At 33.9% G+C, this 9,550-nt stretch overlaps 1 protein-coding gene across 1 annotated transcript in view; it reads left to right on the forward strand.

Moving 5' to 3' along the window:
- Nucleotides 1-9,550, forward strand: part of LOC106883548 (vascular endothelial growth factor receptor 2) — a 306,024-nt gene that overhangs the window by 188,682 nt on the left and 107,792 nt on the right. The window lies entirely within an intron of this gene.

Raw genomic sequence — 9,550 nt, forward strand, 5'->3', positions numbered from 1 at the left:
ATATATATATATATATATATATATAAATTTGTTTAGGGCAAATGCCTCTGAATATGCTTGTAAAAGCTCCTATGCTTCTTTTTGTTGCGTACCACCTGTTATTCCCATAGGATGGTAATAATGAAAATGACTTCTGGTTGAAAATTTCTATGCTTTATTAATGTATTGCGACATATATTTCTGCATACCGTATTCATTTGTGAAGATATTCTCACTTCCATAGGATATTATTAAATATTATTCATAATGTCTATGGATCTTAAGCATGTCTCTGTTCCATGCATATGCTTCATCAGACATTTGACATTCATGGATTTTTGCTGGACATTCATTTAAAGAAATTTACATTTAAAGAAATTTACCATTACACCCCAATCAGGAAGCTCTGTTAGATGTTTGGGCAGTGCTTGTGAATTGTCACAACTTATCAAAGAGTTAGATATAGAAACAAAGGAGAAAAAAGAAAGAGAGCAACATTAGGCGTTTGTAGTTCATCACAGCAAGCCGGCAGGAAGAAAGAAAGAAAATAACATGAAGAAACACATAAGAATTGACTAAGGGATTCTGAACCCCTCCCCATCCTGTGTGTTTTGCTAATGATAAGACAGATATGTAAATAATAAAAAACGTTTATTGCCGTGTATGGCAGTTACCATGCCCTGATTCCTTGGTTTGAACTGATCTGCTAAACTACATGAGTGAATTGAAGGACTATACTTAAGGGCTGTAATGTCTATTCCTAAATACACAAAACATGGAATGGTGGAGGGTATGGAAGAACCAAACAGATCAATGGAGTTGAAGGCATGGCAGTGGTGTGTGACGTGCCAGAAGACAGGGTGAATTAACACCATGACAATGTCTGTTTATCTGGCAACTACGCTTCACCAATGGTAGTCATCTCAGTTGAGATCAGCACACACTGTGTAACAACAGTTCAGTGTATATTTATGTCAACTGCTTTAAAGCAAGGACTGTTTATTTATGTAAACTATTATCACTGGGCAGAACGGTCCTGCAGTATTACTGCAGGAATAATATCACTAGCATAAGTCAAACAAACAGCATACATTGACTTAGCAAAACATCAAAAACTAACTTTGGTATGGTAAATCTGAAAACAGGGTGTAATTCATAATGGGACATGACAATCTGTACATATATACCTTGTTTCCTTGCGGCAACTGTGCATTGCACACACAGCACATCATTTTGATGCATTCTTCTTTTTTTCAGTTGGTGGGATTGAAGTGAGGAAACGTCTTCATCCTTTATGATTTGGTGTGGGAAAAATGATTGATGTAGTGAAAAATCCAAACTTTTATTATTTCTTTCACAAGCTACTCATGGAGTGTTAGTCCATCTCCCACACCGCCAAACATTTGCCATATCAAAAACAAATGTACTAGTGTCGTGTCCACCACATATAAGAAAAGTTTTTTATACCATTTCACAAATTTGCATGATGGTTTTGTGTGTTGATGCCAGCTGATCAAAATGATCAACACTGCCTGCCACATGATTGTATGCCAACACCCCAGTTGGTTTTATTACTGGATTTCCAGCCCCATGTCATTTGCCAGTATTGGACATGCCAGCAGAATGAATGGTGAATAGCAAACAAACATTTTTGTTGTCTCTCTACATCAGTGTCATAATGCCACTATCAGTGGAGTGGCACAGAGTTTCACCTTTGCTAAGTTTTGTATTGTGGAGTTTGAGAAGCATGTTTTTTCTGAAGGTGTGCACAGTCCCACAGACATTTGTTTTCCTTGCCTGTAGCTAAAGAAAGAGATTGGGACTGAAAAACCTGTTGTCCATATAAATTTTGTATCCTATGTCTAACAACTCATCATGAAGTGACAAGACAACATATGTAGATGCTAGAATGTCTGCCTTATCTTCTCCAGTGTATATTTTATAGTTCCAAGTATAGCTGCAGGCTGCACCAGATGACTGACAAACCTTATAAACTCTTATCATGAAGTGGGCAAGCTTGCTAGGATTGTACTGTTTGAATTTCAGCCACCCCTTGAATTTCCACAGACTTTGTCAGTGAAAAAAAAATATCCTGTGTGGGTATATAAGCTATTCTGAAATTCTTTGTTATTTCTTCAAGGATAGGATGAATTTTGTGAAGCTTGTCCTCATTGTTGTTGCTAGATTTGAAATGAAGTTTTTTTCTGCTGTGCTAAACACCAGTCACAGGGCATCATCTCTACAAAGGAAGGCGTTGCATTTATGGGACCCCTGCTCCAACATGAAATGAGTGTCATTTTCTACACAATACTCATGAGGATGAATGGAAACTATTCAGTGTCATGTCACTCTACAGCAGGATATTTTCCAAGGTTAGATAAACATGTGGAACTCTGTTATTGTATAAGATTAATATAAGAATAATATAACATGAGGATGGAAAATACAAAGCACTATTATTTGCAAAGTGCAATTTGGACTTACCTAGATGTGAAATTGACATTATATTAGCCTCACATAGCACAATAAATGATTATAATGCAAAACTATGGATACAATTGGATAGCAATGATTATTTCAATATAACAATGGGATTGAGCAACTTGTTGCAAGTCACCAATCTTGTTGGTATCTATGTACTTCTTCTGATAGAATCTTGGATTCCTAGCCTAGTGGGAGGGAGGGCTATACAAGGATAATAGAAAATTGTAGCAAAGTGGAATTGGAAAGATGTAAGAAGGAACTGTTCAAATTATTCAAAAACTTAGGGCTATCTATAACTATTGCAAATGACCATAGAGTAATGAATTTCTTAGATGTAGTGATTAACCTAAACACAGAAATGTTTGAATCTTTTCACAAACCAAACGAAATTTAAAATATGTTAGTAAAAACTCAAATCATCCACATTCAGTACTAAAATGTATAGCAAAAAGTATATCAGATAGAATTTTAGGACTATCTGCAAATGAAACAATATTTAATGCACATGCTGAGTACCACATCATAATATTAATTAAAGCTGGGTATATAAAGACAAAATTAAATAGTCACCTAATAATAGACTAATGAATAAATATAAAAATGGATATAGAGTTAAAAGAAAAAATTATGTGGATAAGCATGCAAGAAGTAGGGTAAAAAGTACAGAAGTAAAAAAAAAAATAGTGGCAATCAGTATGAAGATAAATGTCATAAAAGAATAGATGAAAATACTCATAAGGACAGAGAGAAGAAAATAACAGTTGAGAATAAAATCACCAAATTTAATCCAAATAGAAAAGGCTATAGCTGAAACTTGAATGGTTACCCTAAATCCAGTAATACATAAGTTAAGGATGGCATATTATGGTTTAATCTAATACTTGGATTACAAATCAAATCTAAAATTGCTCATGAATTTTTAGGTGCATGCATTGCTGTGTGGTAAAAAATTTGCTTCCTGACCACATGGCTTGAGGTTCAGTCCCACTGTGTGGCACCTTAGGTAAGTGTCTTCTACTACATCAGCCTCAGGCTGACCAAAGCCTTGTGAGTGGATTTGGAGATGGAAACTGAAAGAAGCTTATAAAATATATATGTTTGTGTGTGTGTGTGTGTGTGTGTGTCTTTGTGTCTGCATTTGTTCCCCACTGCCACTTGACAAATGGTATTGGTGTGTTTACGTCCCCATAACTTAATGGTTTTAGCAAAGAGATTGATAGAATAAGTACCAGGCTTTAAAGGAAATAAATAATGAAGGTCATTTCATTCAACCAAAGGAAAAAAAAATTCAAGGTGGTGCCCCAGTCTGGCCACAGTTTAATGATTGAAATGATTAAAAGAGATGAAAGAGATTAGATAGGCATTTTCTTAGGTCTAGTGGATATTATAAGATCTTTAACTGGCATAGGGTGAAATCGTCATATGTGACATCCCATAACCTTGACTACTATATGCACAGACGAAATAATAAAAAGCTAAATAAGTTAAAATCTGAAAGCAGAACTCAAAATAGTTCAGATCCAGTGGATAGGGTAGAAGATCCTTGTGATGGCCAAGCTAATAACTGTTCTGAAAATCCTAATATAAATGGCAACATTGGAACAAATGGGAGAAAGGACTAAGGAAATTGAACAGAAACAAATGGCGATGGAGTTACAGATAAATACTTAGGAACAATCGAGACAGAAAAGACAATAGCAACTACACCAATATGCACAATGTAAAATGAAATAGGAATATGAATTAAGTCAGAGAAAGACAGATTACAAAAAATGAAATGAAAAAGTGCAACTTCAGAAACAAAAATGCATGTCCCCTGGAAAATTGCTGTTTGAGAAAGAACATTATATATAAATGTAAAGTGGAAACAAAGACACATACATATATATAGGTGCAACAAATACTACCTTCAAAATCTGCTTTAGAAATTGTTACATCATTTTCTAATGGGTGCAAAAGTTAATGCACCTCACTCATAGACATTGTGTGGAAACTGGAAAGGAAATAGATATGTTATGTAGCTATATGGTTGGTATTGCAGAATGCTAAACCATATGATGCACAGTCTACAATATGCAACTTACACCTGAAGGAAACTCAAGAAATAATTTTATGTAATGAAAAATTAATTTATAAGTATTCTGAGGTTATACTTATGTGTAACCATAAACTAAAAAGTTTTTTTATAGGGTTTGAAAAAATAATGTAAGAAATTTTTTAAAATTCCAAATTAAATTATTTACATCAAAATTTTCATTAAAATAAATGGGTTACGGGGGATGACAGGTTAGAATTGTTGTTTGCATGCCTGTTAAAAGAATTGTTATAAATTGTATGTCATTTGTTGTCCTGTAAATGGATGACTCGTAATAATGAGTTGACATTGTTTTTTGCAAAGTCATTGTAAAATTTATATAAATTGTATATGGAAAAGAATTGTAATAATTACTATATGTCAATTATAATCATCTAAGTGGATGACCCAAAACAATGCAAGTGTATCAAAACGATTATGTAAATTACCATATGTAGTAGATGTTAAAGAATGAGAATAATTTGTGTCAGTCAATTATAATCAAATAAGCAAATTGCTAGTAATAATGAGCTAACAAGTGATTATAAAAATTTGTATATGTCGATTATAATCCTCTGTTAATTGCAATAATATAAAAGACCCAATGTTAATCAAATAATGGTAATATGATGTTTCATGGAAAGTTAAAATCCTGGAAATTGATTTAGTATTCTCAAAAAGAGGGTTAAATGTATTCTTTCAAAATGAAATTTGTAATATGTGTAGCAGTGATTGTTACAAGTTAGTATACTCAGCGAATTATTTAGAGAATTAATTGTAATAATTTTGGGGAAGATTAAAGTAATATAATAGTGATAATAGCTACACAGTGGCATATAAATCAGAGATGGTCATAGAGTATCAAATATAAAGTTTAATTATAGAAAATATATATGTAGAATGTGGGAAAATATATAGTGTTTGTAAGGACATAGATAATTCAATTTCGCTAAGGTCGACTTGGCCTTTCATCCTTTTGGGCTCAATAAATTAAGTACCAGTTGCATACTGGGGTTGATCTAATCGACTGGCCCCCTCCTCCAAAATTTCGGGCCTTGTGCCTAGAGTAGAAAAGAATATTTTATTATATCATAAATGTAATGTAAGATGAGCTGATGCATTTAGATCATCAAATCAAAATTGTCATTTGAATGTGTATTGAAATTGTCACAAAAAATATGAAAACACTGATAAAATTATGTGACAACAATAATCTAGAGAAGAATTTAGGTTTTTGCCAGAAAATGCAGCTAAAATAAGCTAGTATATTTTTTAGTTGTGGTTTTGTTTTAGTAGTAGATTTACATTGGCAGTAACGAATCTAACATTTAGAGAATGGAAGACTGGACATTGATTAGTGGTGGGAAAATAGGAGTATGTACAAAGTATTAGTGTATATGTAGATCTGTAAATTTCTAAGTGTGAGATAAAGGTGTAAAACTGTGTAGAAAACAAAAGGTAGTAAATGAGAAAATACATATAAAATATGGGAAAAAAAGTAAGTTTGTAATCTAGTAATGGATGACAACTGGGATTCATAATAGTCACTTTAAGCCAAAGGGCCTGAAAATATAAAAATAATTTATAGTTCAAAAGAGATGTCTACGGTGGTAAAAAGATAGCATAGAAATCAAAACCATCCCTTGTAAATTTATTTATTTTATTTTAACCCATTGACACAGTTTCTCTTCTATTTGGTAAAAGCCAGCTTCAATTTTATTTTATTTTTATCTTATTGCAATGTTATTACCAACCCGTAATTTTATTTTATTATCACTATCATTTAAATAGATTTAGTTCTATTATTTTTATTACTGTCAGTATCATTAAGGTTGCCGTTTTTTTGTTATTGTGATATTACTTTCATATTTGTTTTTATGTTATTACAACAATATATGTCACTTTGAATCTAATGAACTGTTTGGTGGAGAATTATAGACAGGGTAATCTGAGGAAATTCAAAAAAATCCAATAGTACTTGATTGCATTCCACCTGAGGAAGCATCTACTCACAACTGATGTTGAAAAATATCTAATTATGTAGTAATTCTAAAGAGTAATCTTATTTAATGATGTATTAATGTAAGCACAGCAACTTAAAGCTGCTGTCCAGTACAGAAACAAATGTTATGATTTGTTATTAAAGCCTGGTAATTTCCATACTCATGTTTTATTAGTCTTATGTGTGTGCTCCTTGCATGTGTGTATATATATATATATATATATATATATATATATATATATATATACATACATACACACACACACACACAAGAGTTATAGAATGGAATATGAGAAATCCAGGCTACATATGTTTCATAGCAAGTGGAACTTCAGAAGTGGTAAAATCCAAGTGAGGTGTATACCACTACTTACTCTTCAGGCCAGGAACATCTTGATTTGATTAAAGGCTACATTGTTGCACGGATGTACATGTTGATGCACAGATTCAATCAGAATGTGTGGAGGGCACAATATGTGAGGGGTATATAAATGAGGAGAGAAATAAGTAATAGAAGAGGGGAAGACAGAAGAGAAAGAAGAATAAATAAGATAAAATATAGGGAATGAGAGAAAGGAGGAATTGGACAGGTCAGTGATAGATAATGTTGTAGTTTTAGCTTAATCACAGAATTCTGTAGTGGGATTGGCATTTGAAGAGAAGAGAAATTGGAGGGGAGAGGGTGGGTAAATATTTTTGGTCATGGGTGACAAAAGAAAGTATGTATGAATAAAGCAAAGTAGGGTGGGGAGTTTAAGCACAGCTAGGGGTTTTATGGTAAAAGGTCATAAATTGGTACAAGAAAAAGGAAAAAATTGAATGAAGTGGTGAAGGTGTATGTAGGCATATGTATCTGTACATTTACGGGTAGAGTGGGTAGGAGGGGACAGAGTAGAAATATAAAGAGAGAATAGTATTTTAGGTAGTAAGTAAAAATACAAGTAGAAAATTGTAATTGACAATTAAGGAATTAAAAGAGGTGAAAATAATATTGTTGGTTTAATACGCTATGGTAGTGAAGGTGGATGAATGCGGAAAAGAATATATAAGAGTTATGAAGAGACAAGAGTGAGGTGGGGTTGTAATTAATTGTATTTTGAGAGTAGGTTTAGTGCCCGATGTTTGCAGGTGAATATTATACTGCTGCGCTTATTGAGACAGTCTGTGGATTGCAAAATAGTCATGACCTCGGCTATGCAGAGATCACACTTATTATCATATCCACTGTATGGTTTGGCATGGGTGATTATAGACCATTTGAGAGTGTAAAGAGTTGAGTCAAGTGTTAGTTTATTGATAAGTTTAGATAACGATGTACTGTTAGATTTTGTATGGGATTTGAAGCTAGAGTAGTGATTGCTCACTCTAGCTTTGAAGGTGGTGCTTCATGAGCCAATGTAAATGTAGTTGTAGTTGTTAGTTGATACTGTGCACTTATAAAGCATGTTTTTAGTAAGACAGTGGTTATCTAAAGGACAGGAGGATTGGTGTCTGAAACTGCATAGGTTTGTGGGGGGTGCTCCAGATGAGCTTGTGAGGGGATTGTTATTTAATGAAGAGTCAGTGTTTGGTTCGTTATTGTAGTTGGTGCTAAGGTTATTAATTGTTAAGGGGTTGATGGTGGTATTGTTGGGTTGTATGGAATGATAATTATTGTGTCCAGTGATATCCTCAGTAGTATTTTTTATTGTGGTAGGAGGTATATTTGGGTGTTGTGGTAAATTTAAGGGTCGGGTGTTAGCAATGACACTATAGTTTTAGTTATGAGGGTTTGTTGTGAGGCACTATAGTTGTAGTTATGAGGGTTATTTTGTTTGGTGTATTGGTTTTATATGTATGGAGTTAGGGGTTATGTTGAATTAATTTACAAGGGTGGGGGTTAGCCATTAGTGGATTTCAGAGTTTCTTGTTAAGATGTTGGATAACTCCAGCAATGTTGGTGGTGGTGGAGTAGGATAATTTTATAGATTGGGGGTTAAATATTTTTCTAAGAGGGTTAGCTTTAGGGAAATCTTTTTTGAGTTGGGTGAAGAAGAGTTTGGGTACTCAAGTCTGGATGTTAAGGGCGAAGGTGAGGGTGGAACCATATAATGTCTTGGATTCTACTTTATTTAATATGATTGGTGGGGGGTTACCTATGTGGAGATAGGGTTTTGGATGTGTATGTTGGTGTCTGTTTTGGTGAGTTATCTGGTGGTGGTGGGGGGAGTTGTTAGGTTGATTTCTATTCCAATCTTGGGGTGCATATTGGGGATGATTTACGTCTATCATTTGGGGGTTAGGAACTGTTTTTTGCTCTAGGTTTTTCAGTTGAATGTTTATATCTAGCACATTGTAGGGAACAGACAATGAGAAGATCCAGTAGGACATGATTTCTACAATAGATTTTAGGATGGAGGTGAAGTTCATGTTGTGGAGGTTTCCTCCAGGTTTGTGGTATGGATAGAAGGTTTGGTTTTGTAAGCCCAGGGTAACATCTAAGAAATTAGCCATTTTAACATTGTTACAGAAAGAGATGCTGAGGCTAACATTTTTAAAGAAGCTTCTTAATCTTTTTTTTAGTTTGTTCCATTGTCCAGTTACTAGAATCTTGGATAATGAACAAAGTGTCATCTCTGTATCGACCACCGGAGATGTTGGGAAATTGTTCATGGAGACCGTTAAGTAGGTAGAGTTCAACAAGTTCAGTAACTTGGATGGATGTCTCTTTGCAGGCCCAGGATTTCCCATCAAAGGATATGATATTTCAGGGGGCTGCTAGTATAATGTCAATATCTCCATGAGATAGATTGGAATATTCCTTGGCAAAAATTAGAACCTTATATTTGTACTCCGTCCTACCCCTCTTAAACGTACAGATACATGTGCCTACATATACCTTCACCACTTCATTCAATTTTTTTCTTTTTCTTGTACCAGACTTTTTACCATAAAGCCCCAATCCCTCCTTTCTCTCATTCCCGTATATTTTATTTTATTTATTCTTTTTCGCATAATCAGCAACCCTGGTT

The sequence above is a fragment of the Octopus bimaculoides genome, chromosome 5 (assembly GCF_001194135.2).
Source record: "Octopus bimaculoides isolate UCB-OBI-ISO-001 chromosome 5, ASM119413v2, whole genome shotgun sequence".
Lineage (NCBI taxonomy): Eukaryota > Metazoa > Mollusca > Cephalopoda > Octopoda > Octopodidae > Octopus > Octopus bimaculoides.